At 47.8% G+C, this 17,399-nt stretch overlaps 1 protein-coding gene and 1 long non-coding RNA gene across 5 annotated transcripts in view; one reads left to right on the top strand and one right to left on the bottom strand.

Moving 5' to 3' along the window:
* Positions 1 to 17,399, bottom strand: part of frmpd4 (FERM and PDZ domain containing 4) — a 1,288,989-nt gene that overhangs the window by 1,045,003 nt on the left and 226,587 nt on the right. The gene's annotated exons all lie outside the window — the stretch shown is intronic.
* Positions 77 to 15,767, top strand: LOC119969190. Its single transcript, XR_005461306.1, has 4 exons — positions 77 to 326; positions 2,329 to 2,373; positions 15,007 to 15,161; positions 15,356 to 15,767. It is a non-coding gene; the product is annotated as an uncharacterized LOC119969190 (long non-coding RNA).

Genomic DNA, 17,399 nt, shown 5'->3' with positions numbered 1-17,399 from the left:
GTTACACAAAGACTCACTGAAAACTTAATGTCACTTATCCGCCTGGACAGAATGTACTTGGTACAGGTTGCAGCACTTGCTGTGGATTTTCTCCTTTGTATCACTGTGCCTCCCTGGATAAATCCTGACTGTTAACAAACTGGCTTGTTTTCTCCAAGAGTGAACTACAACTGCCTAGAGCAAGAGCAAACTAATTTCTTCTGCCTCAGTAATGATATAACATTGTGTTCCATATCACTGCACCGGTCCAGAGAGGAATCAACAACAGAACATCTATCCTCTTGTACATGGAACCAAGCTACAAGCAGCAACTTGTAGTTCATAGGGTAAATACTTGACGTGTACTTCACAAAAATGACTTGATTTTGTTCCGGCTTTATTTGCATTATTCTGCGGATGTTCCAATAAATAATAGCAAGACCACTGTTAACTACAGTAATCTTCACTTCAAAATGACCAGTATCATTTGGTGGAATTTATTCGGAGTTGCAATTATTGCAACTGGGCAGAATCCCAGTTTACTAGCAGTTTTTTATTGACCAAATTCAGACGAGGTATCGACCTTATATGACAAGACTTCTACTTTGATTGTTGTGATGTGAATTCAATGTGATGTCAAAATATTGCATCACAATTCCATCAATCCATTTGCCAGATGTGTTTTTTTTATTTAATTATGTTCTCCTAATAAATGGAAGCACTATGGGAATTGCCTGGCTTCCAATGGTATTAAAGGTCTGGGAACTTAATATCGTAATAGTGTACTTGGATATTCATTTTGACGAAGTGCAATATATTAACAAACTTTTACAATCCCAGATGCATGGGTTAAAGGGGTTGTTTAGTAATCAGGTGCATTTTCAATATAGATACCACGGGGCCAATTAATGGCAGCTTCATGTCTCTTATCAAATTCAAATGTATAATGTATTGCAAGCTGCAGTATTGCACCCAAGATGGACTGGAGTCATTCCAGAGAAGGCATCTGGAAGGATGAGTATTTGAAGGACCGTCTCTAGTTGATTCTATACCCGCCACTCCTGATCCATGTCACAGAATCACAGAAGTGTTATAGCACAGAAGGAGGCCATTCAGCCCATCGTGTCTGCACCATTTCTCCGAATGAGCACTCTTGATAGATAAGCACCAAACAAACTGATTGTGGCAAGTACCATAGCCTTAGGAGAACCACCGTCAATGATAATGGATCGAGAGGTTGTTACTGAAATGCTAACAAGAGTGTGACTGTCTACTATTCAGAATTTGACTTTTCATATCCAGTGCTGTTATCAACAGAGTCTCCATCATTAAAACCTCACATTAATAAAAGTAAAATTTATTCAGTACTGGTTATGGCATGTCTCTTTCATACTCATATCATCTCTGGGCTTAACTATTCCAATGCTGACCTCAACAGTCTCCTATTCTCTGGCCTCTAAAATCCTCTGATTTTTGAAAACTCTGTTATCTAGACTCTATCCCTCATTGAGATCATTCATTAATCACCTCCTATTCTCATGCATTTACATTGGCTCTCAATTGCCTGACAACACAAACTTGTAATTGACATCCATATCTTTTGGTCTCATCATGTTTTCAATTCCCTTCATCTCTTAAACCGCCTTAAGCCAGACCACACTCTCCCCTAAACTCTCTAGTCTTCAAACTGGCATCATGTCACTGTCCCCTGTGGCTTCAACTGACCAGACCACAAACTATTGATTTTCCTCCCTAAACTTCACCATTTCGCTTCCATCTCTCACATTAAAGGTTCTGCTAAAACTCACCTCTTTGACTAAGCTTTTTGGCTTCTAATGTCACCTTTTTTGGCTTGGCATCATTTTTTCATTATGCTTCTGTGAAACTGTTTTGAATATTTTACTTCAATGAAAGACAATTCAGAAAATGTCAGTTGCTGTTGTTAATTTTGCCTTCTGCCTTCACTTTAGCATGTTTAATGTATAAGTATTTTTTAACTGATATCTATCCATGCAGAAGAGCTGCCATCAGAAAATATTACATGTAAGAACCCTTGTTTGAGTCCTGTGGTTTTGGCTTTTGGCTATTTGCACAATAATAGTCCGACAAATATACTAAAGCCATGCAGACGATTAGTGGCCTTAACTTTGGACAACCTGATTACTTTGCAAATCCTCATTGTATTGCATGACATTCATTAGCAGGTAGCCAATTGGCAAAGAAATCCCAAAACGGAAGCTCTCTAAAAGCTTTCAAAAATGTAACCACTTCTTCACATTAGTCAGCTTCTCAAATAACGATTGACACTGTTTAGTACCAATGTCAATGTTTCTCCCTGTTTATTCACAGGACAGCAGACGCTGGATTCTGCTAGAATACTTTTCTGAAGTAATGGTAAGTGGAATTCATTCTACTCGCAACTTAATATTCAGTTTATTGAGAGAGACACAAATTTGTATCAGAAACAAAAACAAACAGTGCTGAAGTAGTTTGGAATAAGTAAGAAGGTCAGATGGCACATCTAGACAGCTATGGCTCTCGCCTCAAATCACCTTTCTCCGGAAATTCAAAATATGCAGAACATGAAGCAGCACAGACACTCATTCGGAACAGGATAATGTAAACTGACACTTCATTGTTAGGACTAAATATTAGCTCGGCAGAATCCCAAAAGCTGTCAGAAAAAAGTAAACAATTTCTGGAAATACTTCATACATATTCATGTACTGTTTGCTCTGGAAATCTGAGTTCAAATGAGGCCAAAGAAAAGGAATAATTATTCATTTGTTATGTTCATCATCATTTAGCCATAAGATATCATGGAAAATATTCTAGGCATTGTGTGACGGTTGTCCTAAAGGAAAGAATATTGAGGTCTTCACTACCTTCAATGGAGTTTTCCAATGCAGGAATAAAAAAGTACATGTACAAAATATTGTGAAAAAAAACCCGGTGGCATAGTGGCTAGCACTGCTGCCTCACAGCGCCAAGGACCCGGGTTCATTTCCGGCCTTGGGTGACTGTGTGGAGTTTGCACGTTCTCTCCGTGTCTGCGTGGGTTTTCTCCGGGTGCTCCAGTTTCCTCCCACAGTCCAAAGATAGAACAGTACAGCACAGAACAGGCCCTTCGGCCCTCGATGTTGTGCCGAGCAATGATCACTCTACTCAAACCCACATATCCACCCTATACCCGTAACCCAACAACCCCCCCTAACCTTACAGGACACTACGGGCAATTTAGCCTGGCCAATCCACCTAACCCGCACATCTTTGGACTGTGGGAGGAAACCGGAGCACCCGGAGGAAACCCACGCACACACGGGGAGGACGTGCAGACTCTGCACAGACAGTGACCCAGCCGGGAATCGAACCTGGGACCCTGGAGCTGTGAAGCATTTATGCTAACCACCATGCTACCGTGCAGGTTAGGTGGATCGGAAGATGTGCAGGTTAGGTGGGGTTACGAGGATAGGGCAGAGTTGTGGGCCTAAGTCAGGTGCTGTTTCGGAAGGTCGGTACAGACCCGATGGGCCGAATAGTCACCTTCTGCATTGCAGGGATTCTATGACACTTACTTGGGGAGAAGAGATTTCTAAAACTAACAGTGTTACAACTACCCATGGAAACATTAATCTTTGAATGTTACCAAAGAAAGGATAATATTCCATTTTAAAAAGAGTAAATTTCAAGAACTTAAACTTCTACTTGAAGGAAGCACTGAGGGCGGCAAGAGCACAGAATGTATTCTGGGTGGGACTTCAGTATCCAGCACCAAGCGTGGCTCAGTAGCACCACTAGTGACCACGCTGGTCGAGTCATTAAGGACCTAACTGTGATACTGGGTCTGCGGCTGGTGGTGAGGGAATCAACAAGAGAGAAACATTGACCTGACTTCATTCTCACCAATCTACCTGTCACAGACATATCTGCCCATGACAGTATTGGTAACAATGACCACTGCACAGTCCTTGTTGAGATGAAGTCCTGATTTTTCATTGAGGATACACTCTATCGTGTTGAGAAGTTATCCTAGCAGAGATATTTTAGAGCTAACTGTAAAAATGCTGCTGCTCTTGATGATCACTAATTGTCCACTCATGATGTCTCTAAAAGTGCATCATTACAGATGGTGTCGAGCGTCTTATGTTGTTGGAGCGGCACTCATCCAGGCAAGTCGAGAATATTCCATCACATTCCTGACTTGTGCCTTGTGAGGTGGACAGGCTTTAGGGAGTCAGAAGTGACTTACTTTTCACAGAATTCCCAGCCTCTCATCTGCTGTTGTAGCCATAGCATTTATATTTCTGGTCCAATTCACTTTTTAGTCAATGGTACTCCCAAGGTGTTGATAGTGGGGAATTCAGCAATTGGCAAGACATGTTGCAGCTGTATAGAACCTTAGTTAGGCCACACTTGGAGTATAGTCTTCAATTCTGGTCGCCACACTACCAGAAGGATGTGGAGGCTTTAGAGAGGGTACAGAAGAGATTTACCAGGATGTTGCCAAGTATGGAGGGCATTAGCTATGGGGAGCAGTTGAATAAACTTGGTTTGTTCTCACTGGAACGACGGAGGTTGAGGGGCGACCTGATAGAGGTCTAAAAGATTATGAGAAGCATAGACAGAGTGGATAGTCAGAGACTTTCTCCAAGGATAGAGGGGTCAATTACTAGGGGGCATAGGTTTAAGGTGCGAGGGGCAAGATTTAGAGGAGATGTACAAGGCAAGTATTTAACAACGAGGGTAGTGGGTGCCTGGAACTCGCTGCTGGAGGAGGTGGTGGAAGCAGGGACGATAGTGACATTTAAGGGACATCTTGACAAATACATGAATAGGATGGGAATTGAGGGATATGGACCCTGGAAGTGTAGAAGATTTTAGTTTAGATGGGCAGCATGGTCGGCACAGGCTTGGAGGGCCGAAGGGCCTGTTCATGTGCTGTACCTTTCTTTGTTCTTTATTGTAATGCCATTGAAAGTCAAGGAAAGATGGCTGGATTCTCTACACTACGTGGGTGGTGTAAATATTGGGCTGGATTCTCCATTTTTATGACTATGTCCCCACGCCGGCGTCAAATCGGTGGAGTTTTACTCCTGAAAATCCAAGATTAAAGGGACACAAAATCCCAGCCCTACAGGGGGCTAGCAGGGATCCGGAGTAAATCTTGTAGTTTTTGCTGCAGATATAGGCCCCGCACTTCCGGATCAGAGGACGCGCTTGCGCATCGCGGCGGCCTCCGCGGAACTGGACCCGTAAAAGAGACGCCCCCATCGGCCGTGCGCCCGACCCACAACCCCCGCACAATCAGTCCCCGGCCACCGATAAAGCCCCCCCGGCCTCTGATCGGCTCACTCTTGACCAGGGCAGCTGCGGACTGAATCCGATTCCGCCCCATGAGTATCCCAATCGGCTGAAGCAAATTAGTTCCAGGCCATCAGGTCTTCGGCTGGTCGGGGGCGGAGAATGTCGGACCGGGACTCTGGAAATGGACCCAGGGGGCGCGCTGTACTCCCTGACTATGCCGTTTTCGTGGCCCACAGAATCAGTGAACCGGCGCCGGTCCCAATTTCTTGCGGGTTCACAAACTCTCCGCCCCTACACCGGCCCCGATTGTGGCACAAGGGTGCAGAGAATCGAGCCCATTACTTTTCATTTCTCTGCCCAAGCCTGAATATTGTCCAGGTCTTGCTGCATATGGACATGGGCTGTCTCAATATCTGTTATGTCGCATATGGTGCTGAACATGGTGCAGGCATAAGCAAACATCCCCACTTCTTTTTTATTAATAAACTTTTTATTGAGGTATTTCTTTGGCATTTCAACAACAACAAAATGAACAATAAACATAACAAGAAAAATATAAACATAGTACAAATTCCACCTCCCTCTCCCACAGGTCTTGCCATTACTTACCCCCTTAACCTACGCTAACCTAACCCCCTCCCACCCCCCTCCCCCCCTTTCTGCTGACGATTAATTCTCTGCGAGGAAGTCGACGAATGGTTGCCTCTTCCGGGCGAACCCCAGCAGAGACCTTCTCATGGCGAACTTAATTTTTTCCAGGCAGAGGAAGCCTGCCATGTCCGAAAGTCAGGTCTCCGATTTCGGGGGCTTTGAGTCCCTCCATGCCAGCAATATGCGCCTCCGGGCTATCAGGGAAGCAAAGGCCAGAACACTCGCCTCTTTCTCCTCCTGGATTCCCGGGTCTTGCAACACCCCAAAAATCGCCACCTTTGGACTTATTGCCACCCGCATATTTAATACTGTGGACATGGCGTCAGCAAAGCCTGCCAAAATCCCCTCAGTTTTGGACATGCCCAGAACATGTGGACATGATTTGCTGGTCCTCCCGCACATTTTGCACACCTGTCCTCCACCCCAAAGAATCTGCTCATCCGGGCCACTGTCATGTGAGCCCGGTGATCAACCTTAAATTGGGTAAGGCTGAGCCTGGCACATGTTGCGGTAGTATTGACCCTTCCTAACGCATCCGCCCAGAGGCCCTCCTCTATCTCTCTCCCCAGCTCCTCCTCCCACTTTCGCTTCAGCTCCTCGGTTTGCGTCTCCTCCGAACCCATAAGCTCTCTATATATATCCAAGACGCTCCCCTCCTCTATCCATCCTCTAGAGACCACCCTATCCTGAATCCCCCTCAGCAGCAGGAGTGGGAAGGTTGGTACCTGCTTCCGCAAAAAGTCCCGTACCTGTAAATATCAGAATTCATTTCCCCCAGCCAATGCAAACTTCTCCTCCAGCGCTCTCATACTCTGGAACATATCTTCCAACAACAAGTCCCCCATCCTCTCAATCCCCACTGTCCGGCAAATTCGGAACCCCCCATCCATCCTCCCCGGGGCAAACCGATGGTTGTCGCAGATTGGGGACCATACCGATGCCCCCTCTGCTCCCACATGTCTCCTCCACTGCCCCCAGACTCTCAGGGCCGCCACCACCACTGGACTGGCGGAGTACCATGCCGGCGAGAATGGCAGGGGTGCCATAACCAATGCCCCTAAACTTGTGCCCTTACACGAAGCCACCTCCATGCACACCCACACCGGCTCACCCCCCACCAGCTGCCTCCTAACCATGGCTATTTTAGCCGCCCAGTCGTAATTACTGAAATTCGGCAGCGCCAGCCCACCATCCCCCAGACTCCGCTCGAGCATTGCCCACTTCACCCGCGGGGGCTTGGGCCCCGCCCCCCCACACACAAACCCCGCGATAATCTTATTGATCCGCTTAAAAAAGGAATGCGGGATAAAGATGAGGAGACACTGGAAAACAAAAAGGAACCTCGGGAGAACCATCATTTTTACCGACTGCACCCTACCCACCAGAGACGACGAGAGCGCATCCCATCTCCGGAAATCCTCCTTCATCTGGTCCACCAACCGGGTCAAGTTCAATTTGTGTAGCCTGTCCCAGTTCCTCGCCACCTGAATACCCAAGTACCTAAAACTGTCCCCAGCACTGTAAATGGCAGTTCCCCGAGTCGCCTCTCCTGACCTCTCGCCTAAACCACAAACAACTCGCTCTTCCCCATATTAAGCTAGCACCCTGAAAACCGGCTGAATTCTACTAAGATTCCCATCATTTCCCCCATCCCCTCCATTGGGTCTGAGACATACAACGGTAGGTCATCCGCATACAGCGAGACTCTGTGTTCCACCCCCCCTCCACCGGACCAACCCCTTCCAGCCCCCTGAGGCCCTCAGAGCAATTGCCAGCGGCACTATTGCCAGCGCAAACAACAATGGGGAGAGGGGGCATCCCTGTCTCATTCCCCGGTGTAGCCTGAAATATTCCGAAGTCATCCTGTTTGGCCGTACACTAGCTACCGGAGACGGTACAGCAACCTAACCCAGTCAACAAAGCCCCTTCCAAACCCCAACCGCTCCAGCACCTCCCATAAGTAATCCCACTTGACCCGGTCGAAGGCTTTTTCCGCATCCATCGCAACCACCACTTCAACTTCCCTACCTTCCGGGGGCATCATGATCACGTTTAGCAACCTTCTTACATTGGCCCCCAGCTGCCTACCCTTAACAAATCCTGGCTGGTCCTCCCCTATAATGTCCGGTAAACAGTCCTCAATCCAAGAGGCCAGAATTTTGGCCTGATGTTTGGCATCCACATTCAGCAAGGATATCGGCCTCTAAGAACCACACAGCTCCATGTCCTTGTCCCTTTTCAGAATGAGTGAGATCATGGCCTGTGACATAGTCTGGGGTAAAACCCCTCTTTCCTTGGCCTCATTAAAGACCTTCAACAGTACCGACCCCAATATTCCAGAGAACTTTTTATAGAACTCAACTGGGTACCTGTCTGTTCCCGGGGCCTTACCCGACTGCATGGCCTTCAAACCCTTCACTATCTCCTCCAGCACGGTCGGGGCCCCCAGCCCTTCTACCAGCTCCCCGTCCACCTCCGGGAAAGTCAACCCATCCAAAAAGTGCCTCATTCCTTCCGGCCCCGCAGGGTTTCCGACCTGTACAACCTACTATCAGAGTCCCGAAAGTTCTTGCTCACCCCCACCGAGTCCCCAACTAAGTTCCCATCCCCGTCAACAACTTTCCCTATTTCTCTAGCTGCCTCCTGCTTTCTGAGCTGCTGTGCAAGCATCCTGCTGGCCTTCTCCCTGTGCTCGTAAATCGCCCCCTTCGCCTTTCTGAGCTGCTCCACTGCCCTTCTTGTGGTTAACAAACCAAATTCCGCCTGCAGCCTCTGGCGTTCCCTTAACAGCCCAGCTTCTGGAGCCTCTGCATACCTCCTGTCCGCTCGCAAAATCTCTTTTACCAGTCGGTCAGTTTCTGCCCATCCTGTCCCTGTGAGCCCGGATCTAGATCAGCTCTCCTCTCACCACTGCCTTCAGCGCTTCCCAGACCACCGCTGTTGAGACCTCCCTGGGTCGTTTACCTGCAGGTAGTTCAGCATGCACTTACTCAACCTCTCACACACCGCTTCGTCCGCCAACAGCCCTACATCCAACCTCCATTGCGGACACTGCTTGCTATCCATACTGACCTGCAGGTCCATCCAGTGTGGAGCATGGTCCGAGATCGTAATCGCCGAATACCCCGTGACCACCACCCCCGCCAACAGGGCCTTGCCCACAACAAAGAAATCTATCTGGGAATACACCTTGGGCGCGATTCTCCGCACTCACGACGGGGCGGAAAATAGCAGGCGGCGCAAATTTTTACGGCGACGCTGGTCCGACTCCCTCCCGCTATTTCCCCCCCCCCCCCAAGCCCGCCCCCCGACACGAATCGCTGCTCGCCGTGAAAACGGCGCCAAAGTGCTACACAACCATGCCACCGATTGGCACGGCCGCACCACGATCGCGGGCAGCGGGTACTTACCCCGCGCACTCTTTCTACCTCCGCCGCACTGCAGGATCAGTCCGCGGGGCGGCTGAGGGGCATTACGGACCACGCATGCGCGATGACGTCATCCATGCATGCGCGGGTTGGAGCCGTCCAACCCGCGCATGTGCGGCTGACGTCATCGTGCGCGTCAGCCGCCGTGAGTCTTGGCGGCCGGGTTTAGCGAACGTTCGCTAAGCCCGCGCTGCCGTTCTTCCCGGGGCCGCGATGCTAGCCCCGACCGGGGGGGGGGGGGGTGAATCGGGTCCCGGGAACGGGCGTTAAGGCTGCCGTGAAACACAGCCGGTTTCACGGCAGTCTTTACGACTCTCCACATTTGCGGAGAATCGCGCCCTGTGTGTACGTGGGAGAAAAAATAAAATAAAATTCCTTGGCCCTTGGCTGCCTAAATCTCCATGGAGATCTCCCCACCTCAAATGCCACCAGCTTGTTGATCAGAATCGCAACCCCTCTTGTCTTTGAATCCAGCCCCGAGTGGAAAACCTGACTAACCCAACCTTTCCTCAACCTGACCTGATCCACTACTTTGAGATGTGTCTCCTGCAGCATTACCACGTTTGCCTTCAGCCCCCTCGGGTGCACAAACACACGTGCCCTCTTTACCGGCCTATTTAGCCCCCGGACATTCCAGACGACCAGCCTAGTTGGGGGCAAAGTGCCCCCCCCCACCCGCTGGTCAGCCATCCCCTTTCTTGGGCCAACCTCGAGCCCATGCACTGCACCTCCTCTGGTCTGCCCCGGGTCGGTCCACACGCCCGACCCCCTCAGTGATCTTCCATCGAAGTTCCTCCCATGTCAGCAGAACCCAGAAAACACAAGATAAAACACAAATGGAACATTGCCAACATCTACCCCGAAAAAGAACCAAAAACGAAATGAAAAATCGACTCCCCCCCCCGCCCCCACCTTTTCGTTTTCCCCTAAACAGAGCTCCAAAAAAGACTGATGCAAAACAATACGAGAAGGCATAGCCAATTTAACAACACAAAGAAGAAAACAAGCCAAACCCCACCAACAAACCAAGGTGGGGGGGGAGAGAAAAACAAACAAAGGCCCCCAGAGAAAAACAGAAAAGGAAAAGGGCCCAAAATAGGCCAACATATTGTCACTGAGTTCAATATTTCTCAAACTCCCACCAGTCCTTTTCTTTTTGCAAAGTCAAATGCCTCATCGAGCGACTCAAAATAATGATGTAACCCACAGACGCACCAGATACAGCAGACCAAACTTCACCTGCTTCTTCAAGAAAATCGCCTTGACTTGGTTGAAGGCTGCCCTCTTCCTCACCACCTCCATGCTCAGGTCCTGGTACACCCGCAGGATGCTGTTATCCCACTTGCAACTGCGAGTGCGCTTGGCCCAACACAGAATACATTCCTTGTCCAGGAACCTGTGAAATCTCACCACCATCGCCTTCGGAGGGTCCCCCACCCACACCTTCCTGGCAAGTGCCCGGTGCGCCCTGTCCACCTCCAGCGGTCTGGGGATGCCCCCTCCCCAGCAGCTTTTCGAATATACCCGCTACGTATGCTCCAGCATCTTCGGCTCCCTCAGCTCCCTCCGGGAGCATGACAATTCTTAGGTTCTGCCGGCGGGATCGGTTCTCAAGGTCCTCCACCTTCTCCAAGAGCCTTTTCTGCTGTTCCCGAAGCATCCTCACCTCCAGCTCCACTGCTGTTTGGTGCTCCTCTTGTTCCAGCAGCGCCTTTTCCACCTTCTGAATCGCCCGCTCCTGGGCGTTCAGTCTGCTCTCTAGGCGATCAATTGATTCTTTGATCGGGTCGAGGCATTCCCGCTTCTGTCTGGCTAAACCACCCTGAATGGCCTGCATCACCGGGTCCATTGATTGCTGCGCTGCCACCCCAGGGGTCCATCCCTCGGCCATACTGTTTCCTGTTGCAGTTTCAACACAGCTCGCTACTGGCTTCTTGTTTCTGCCCTTTCGCACACTTCTGATCCTTTTTTTCATAAACCAATGCGAGAAAACAGCCCAGCTGCCTCAACCTACAAATTTTCCGTTTAAAAGCTGAAAAAAGTCCAGGGGAAAGGTCCAAAAGTCCGACCAGAGCAGGAGCCACCAAATGTACGACTTACTCCCCCATAGCCGCCACCGGAAGACCAACATCTCCACTTCTGACCTTATGAAGGAAGGGAGGTCATTGAAACAGCTGAAGCTGGTTAGGCTGGGACACTATCCTGAGGAATTCCTGCAATGATGTCCTTAGACTGAGATGATTGGCCTTGAATGACGACAACCATCTTCCTTTGTGCTAGATATGACTTCAACTAGTGGGGAATTCCCCTCCTGATTTCCATTGACTCCAGTTTGGCTCAGGCTCCTTCATGCCATACTCGGTCAAGTGCTGCCTTGATGTCAAGGGCAGTCACTCTGACCTCACCTCTGGCATTCAGCTCTTTTGCCCATGCTTGGAATAATCCTGTTATAAAGCCACGAGCTGAGTGATCCTGGCAGAACCCAAACTGAGCATCAGTGAACAGGTCATTACTGATTAAGTGCCCCTTGATAGTACTGTCAACAACCCCTTCTATCACCATGTTGATGATAAATATAAAGTACTGGGGCAGTTATTGGTTGGGTTGGATTTGTCCTGGTGAACGGGTTAGATTTTAGACAGATCTAGCAATTCAAAACTGGGCATCCATGAGGCACTGTGGGGCATCAGCAGCAACATAATTGTATTTAATCTCTATCTGTAACTTCAGGGCCCAGTATATCCCTACCCTACCATTTCCATCAATCCGGGATCAAACCTGGTTTGATGAAAAGTGCAGGAAGGCATGTCAGGAGCCGTATCATGAGGTTTCAACCTGGAGGAACTACAATACAAGGCTACTTGCATGTCAAACAGCATAAGCGTCAAGTGATAGGCAGAGCTGAGTGATCTCACAACCAATGGATCAGAGCTAAGCTCTGCAATCCTGCCACCTTTATGAATGGTGGTCGATAATCAAACTAAATGGAGGGGTAGGCTTCACAAATATCCCTCCTCATAATTATGAGGGCGCCCAGCACATCAACACAAAAGACAAGGCTGAAGTGCTTGCAATAATCTTCAGTTAGAAGAGCTCAGTGGATGATGCATCTCAACTTCCTCTTGAACTCTCCAGCATCAAAGATACCAGTCTTCAGCCAATTTGATTTGCTTCATATGATATGAAGAAATGGCTGAATGCATTGGATATTGCATAGGTTGTGGGCCCTGACAATATTCCAGCAACCGTACTGAGGACTTGCGCTCCAGAACTTGCTCTTCCAATACAGCTACAATACTTGCACTCACCCGGCAATGTGGAAAAGTGCCTAAATATGTCCTGTATACAAGGCTCACCATTGTCCTTTTTGATTACAATCTTGTATCTCAAGGAATTATGATCGCTGTATGCAAAAAGCTCCCCCATTGATATTTCAACCACTTGCCTGGCTTTGTTTGCTAAAATCAAATCCAAGATTGCCCCCTCTCTTGTCGGACCTTCTACGTACTGGCTCAAAAAATTCTCCTGGATGCATTTTAAGAGTTCCGCTCCCTCAAAACCTTTTACACTATGACTACCCCATTTAATGAAATCCCTCTCTCATTACCCTATTACTTTTACATTTCTCTGAAATTTGCCTACATATCTGCTCTTCTATTTCTCTCAGACTGTTAAAGGGCCTACGGAACACACACAGCAATGTGATTGTTCCTTTGATTTTTACGCTCTACCCATATGGCTTCATTTGAAGAGCCTTCTAAGATGTTGTCCCTCCTTACTGCCATAATTTATTAAATGAACAAAACTGCAACACCTTCCTTTTTTACCTCCTTCCCTGTCTGGAATATTGAGCTGTCAATCCTGCCCCTCTCTCAACCGTGTCTCAGTGACAGCAATGACATCATACCCCCATGTTTTAAATTGTGCCCTCGATTCATCTGCCTTGTTCTTCAGGCTCCTTCCATTAAAATAAATACCATCCAATCTTGCCAAACTCCCTTGTGACTTAACTTGCCTATAACCTCTATGCCTTCCTGACTCACTTGATGTCTCTTCTAATTTTGGCTATGCATCTCCCTTGCTTGACCTTCTCTGAGGAACCTGTCAAGTTAGTTTAAACCCTTTCCGCAACAGCACTAGCAAACCTCGCCTGAAGATTACTTGGTAACATGTCAGTGGAAAAAACTGGAACAATTTTAAAAGCATAATTTTGAGCATGAAAGATAAATCATTCCCAGGATCAGAAAGTAGAGCTTGAATTAGCATGATCATACAAAGTAACAAATTAACTGGAAATGAAATGAATTGGAAGAAACAATTTCTCTGAATCCTGCAGTGAGTTAGGTGAGGGGATGAAATTGGGATGCAGAAACATTGTTAAGGGACGCTTACAGTGGCGGAGATAGACCTGGAAATAACATAGCTGCAGAGGGAAAGTATAACAGTAAAAATATATCTTCCTGTTCTAATAATGAGAGGGTATTCAGAAATATGTAACAGGTACAAAATAGATAATCAGGTGCAGGTTATTCATATACTAATTACCTCCCTCCAAATATGCAAAGGTTCTGGGTTGAATTTAAATGTGGAACAGTCCATAGTTCTGAGTGCAGGTGGAAGGGCAAAACTGAGGGTAGTTTTCAATGTGTTGGGACGCTGGCTTCAACTATTTTGATGAAATGGTGGCATGAGATCTGTTACGTCCACTTGAGAGGCCAGATGGGCCTTGGTTTAATATCTCATCGAAGGATGGCTGCTCCGGCATTGCAGGATTAACTCATTGGAGTGTCTGCCTTGATTTTTGCGCTCATGTTTTGAACGCAGAACTTTGAGACTTAGAAGCAACCTCCAGATGTGAAACCCACTCCCACCTGAGATTGTGTTGCTAACATGATATAACACAGGGGTGGCCAATTAAGGCATGTTCAGCGTGTAACGCATTTGCCGTTGGGTCTCTGAGTGGGTGGTGTAGGAACGCAGGGGGATTTATAACCAGAGGAGGCAGTTCACTGAAGGCTGCTAGGAGTTATGGAGGAGGCCAAAGGTGATGTGTGGTTTAAGACCAATAGATTTATTGCTGTCCAGCAATGTCATCAGCATCAGTAGGTCATGGAAAGCAGGATTGCAAGTCAATGGGATAAGTGCCACACGTTTCACAGATGAGTCCTTGTCGGTGCTAGTGCAGTAGATTATTGACAGACGCAACATCCTGATATCCAAGGGCAACATTAGAAGGCCGTCCTACCTGACTAAGAAGGCCTGGATCAAGTACGCTGCCCCAGGTTTGTGGGCACAATGTTATGCACCGCACCTGGCTGCAGTGCCGCAAAAGGTTCAATAATCATTTGCAGTAGGAAAGCGTAAATGCAGAGATGGTAGAGAACTGTGCGGAGAGGTGTAGTTGAGTGAGCACAGGGTTATGAGTGTGTATGTCAACTGGCACTGATCCCTGCCCTGCCAAGGCTGGACTGTGAGCACGATAGGCCGCAGTGCTTTGGAGCGGGAGTTGTGGCACAGTGAAATGATCCTCTAAATACCCACATGGGGGGGGGGGGGGGGGGGGGGGGGGGGGGGAGATGGAGAATCTGCAATGGATCTCAAGGATGATGGAACACTAATGAACCTTTCCATTGTCTTCTGTCAGAAGAAGATAAGTCACAATAATGTGGAGTGCTGCTGAACTAATGGAGTGTTCCATCCTGCTGGCCCTGACTAGGAGCGAAAGAGATGCCCTGGAATTGGATAGCCACTGGCCAGCTCGCTCCTCCAGTCCTGGTGAGAAGGGGGCCTGGGATAAAGGTAGGTGCATAGGTCGTGTGCTGCGGGTGCAGGAGAATTCACCATCAGAAAGTGAGCTGTCCCAGCCAGAGTGCCCATTGAAGCTCCAATTCAGATGGTACCGAGCAGCAGGACTCCATTATCTCAGTTGCCTATCTAGCATGTACAGTGACGATGATGATTGAATTCACTGATGTTGTGCTTTCCTTCCACAGGTGAGCCAGGTGACCTCGAGAACCTTGAGGTGACCTCGAAGACCCCCCCCCCCCCTCTGGGACCCAACAGGACATTACCGAGCACGATTTTGGTGCGGAGGCTCAGAGAATCCCGGCCTTGGACTCCCAAACGGAAACTCTCACCCCACATTTTCATGAGGAAAATGGATAAAAACGTAAATGCTTATGACTGCTACAAGACTGATTCTCTTACACTGTATCACACATGAAAATGCTTCTATATCTATGTCAGTCTACCACTATAAGCATGGATTTATACTGCTAATATTTATCTAATGGACCTGTAGTGGCATCGCTATGCGCCCGGGTTGACCGAGCATAGAGCAGGATTGGACATCGTCAAGCTCAATTCTTGAGGTTTCTTCCTTCTGTGCTGTTGTTCCTCAAGGTTACGCTGATGAAATCTATTTGTCTCTCCTTCTTGTACAGATCTCGCTAACTCTGATCTCATGCTTCTAGCCACATGTTCACAGAGTAACACTAATAAATCACTGGATTTTCTGGTCACAAATATTCAAAGAGTCGTTTTTCACTCTGGGTCACATTTCTTCTCAGGAGCACAACACACAGGGGTCTGCATTCAAATTGTATTGCAACAGCTGTACTGTTCTATGCTCTATGGGTCCTTAGGACCAATTATACTTGATTACTTTAATACCTTCTTCCCTCTTCCTGTCCACTTGATCAATTAAGATAAGTTTATTATTAGGGAAATATGTTGCGTTCCATCATGCTCAGTCTTTCCCTGAAGACATTTATTGTCCAGTATCCTGCTAACTCTTTATGGCCAGTCGTAAAATTAAGGACATTTATTGTAAATCACATTGATCACTTGCAGGTTGTGCAATTCACATACTCACAGTCTAAAATTATTAATTCTGCTAACCATATTCCTGAAGTTATTTTGCCACATTTCCCATCAGGCCATAGTCGTGTCCTTTCTTTCTTTTGTATCAGACCGTAAATGGCCCACTACACGGGGATAGGGTGGGGGAGTGGGCCTAGGTAGAGTGCTCTTTTGAAGGGTCATTGCAGACATGATGGGCCAAATGATCTCATTCTGCGCTGCATGATTCGTACGTTAAGTCACATAAGCATGTTTGTCAATTTAATCGGCTGAGTTGGTTGCATGCTTTGTACATTGGTCAGATGTGGCACAGGCTTGTCAGCTGAGGGCTTTGTGTCAAGGAGCGATTTCAGGTTTGGGTTCAAAAGTAAAATCTTAATGCAACTGAGACATTGCCATTGGATTGAGTCGGCCGCTATGCCTTGAATTCCTCGCTGAAGGTTCTCTGGATCAATGTATCCCTCGGTTCCCTGCCCCAGTGATTGCTCATATTGTCCGCCTCAAAGACTGGAGTCATTCTCCCTGGTCTGTAGTCCTGCCTAACTTTCCTCAGCCTCCATTGCAGCCCCTTATCAGGGCGAGACCATGCAGGGTGCACCACGCGACAACTCTGAGGGAATCAAGCTCCAGTGGATATTGCAATGCTCCCCTGGATAGATCGAGGCATTGGAAGTGCATCATGAGCAGCCCAATGGTCCTCTCCACAATCACCACTCTTCTGGATGCACGATTCCAGTTATATATCTCCTCAGCCTCAGTTCTTGGGTGACAGTGTGGGGTCATTAACCACCACTTCAAGGGCAGGTGTAAAATTGCTGTCGATTGGACTTTAAATGGCCTTATTTGGCCTTTAATTGTCGGTGGGCGCACATCCAATTCGTGCACATGCCTGTCGACTTCAAAGTTGCATGTATGTGCAATGACGTTGGTAAACACTCCTGACATCTTCTTGCATAATTTAGTTCACATTCAGTTCGGGCACACATTCACCCCGGCCATGTAAAATTCTGGCCATGATCTTCTGGCAAATGTGAGAATGGACCTGAGCAGCAAGGACTTTGGAGAAGAAAGGGAGGTTGGAGGTGGGATGGTAGTTTGCAAAAACAGAGGGGTCAAAGATTGTTTTTTTGAAGACAACAGAGTGACAACACCTAAAGAGAAAGGATTGCTGAAAAT

The sequence above is a fragment of the Scyliorhinus canicula genome, chromosome 7, assembly GCF_902713615.1.
Source record: "Scyliorhinus canicula chromosome 7, sScyCan1.1, whole genome shotgun sequence".
Classification (NCBI taxonomy): domain Eukaryota; kingdom Metazoa; phylum Chordata; class Chondrichthyes; order Carcharhiniformes; family Scyliorhinidae; genus Scyliorhinus; species Scyliorhinus canicula.
The sequence above is the reverse complement of the archived record's forward strand: the minus strand, read 5'-3'. Positions and strand labels throughout refer to the sequence as shown.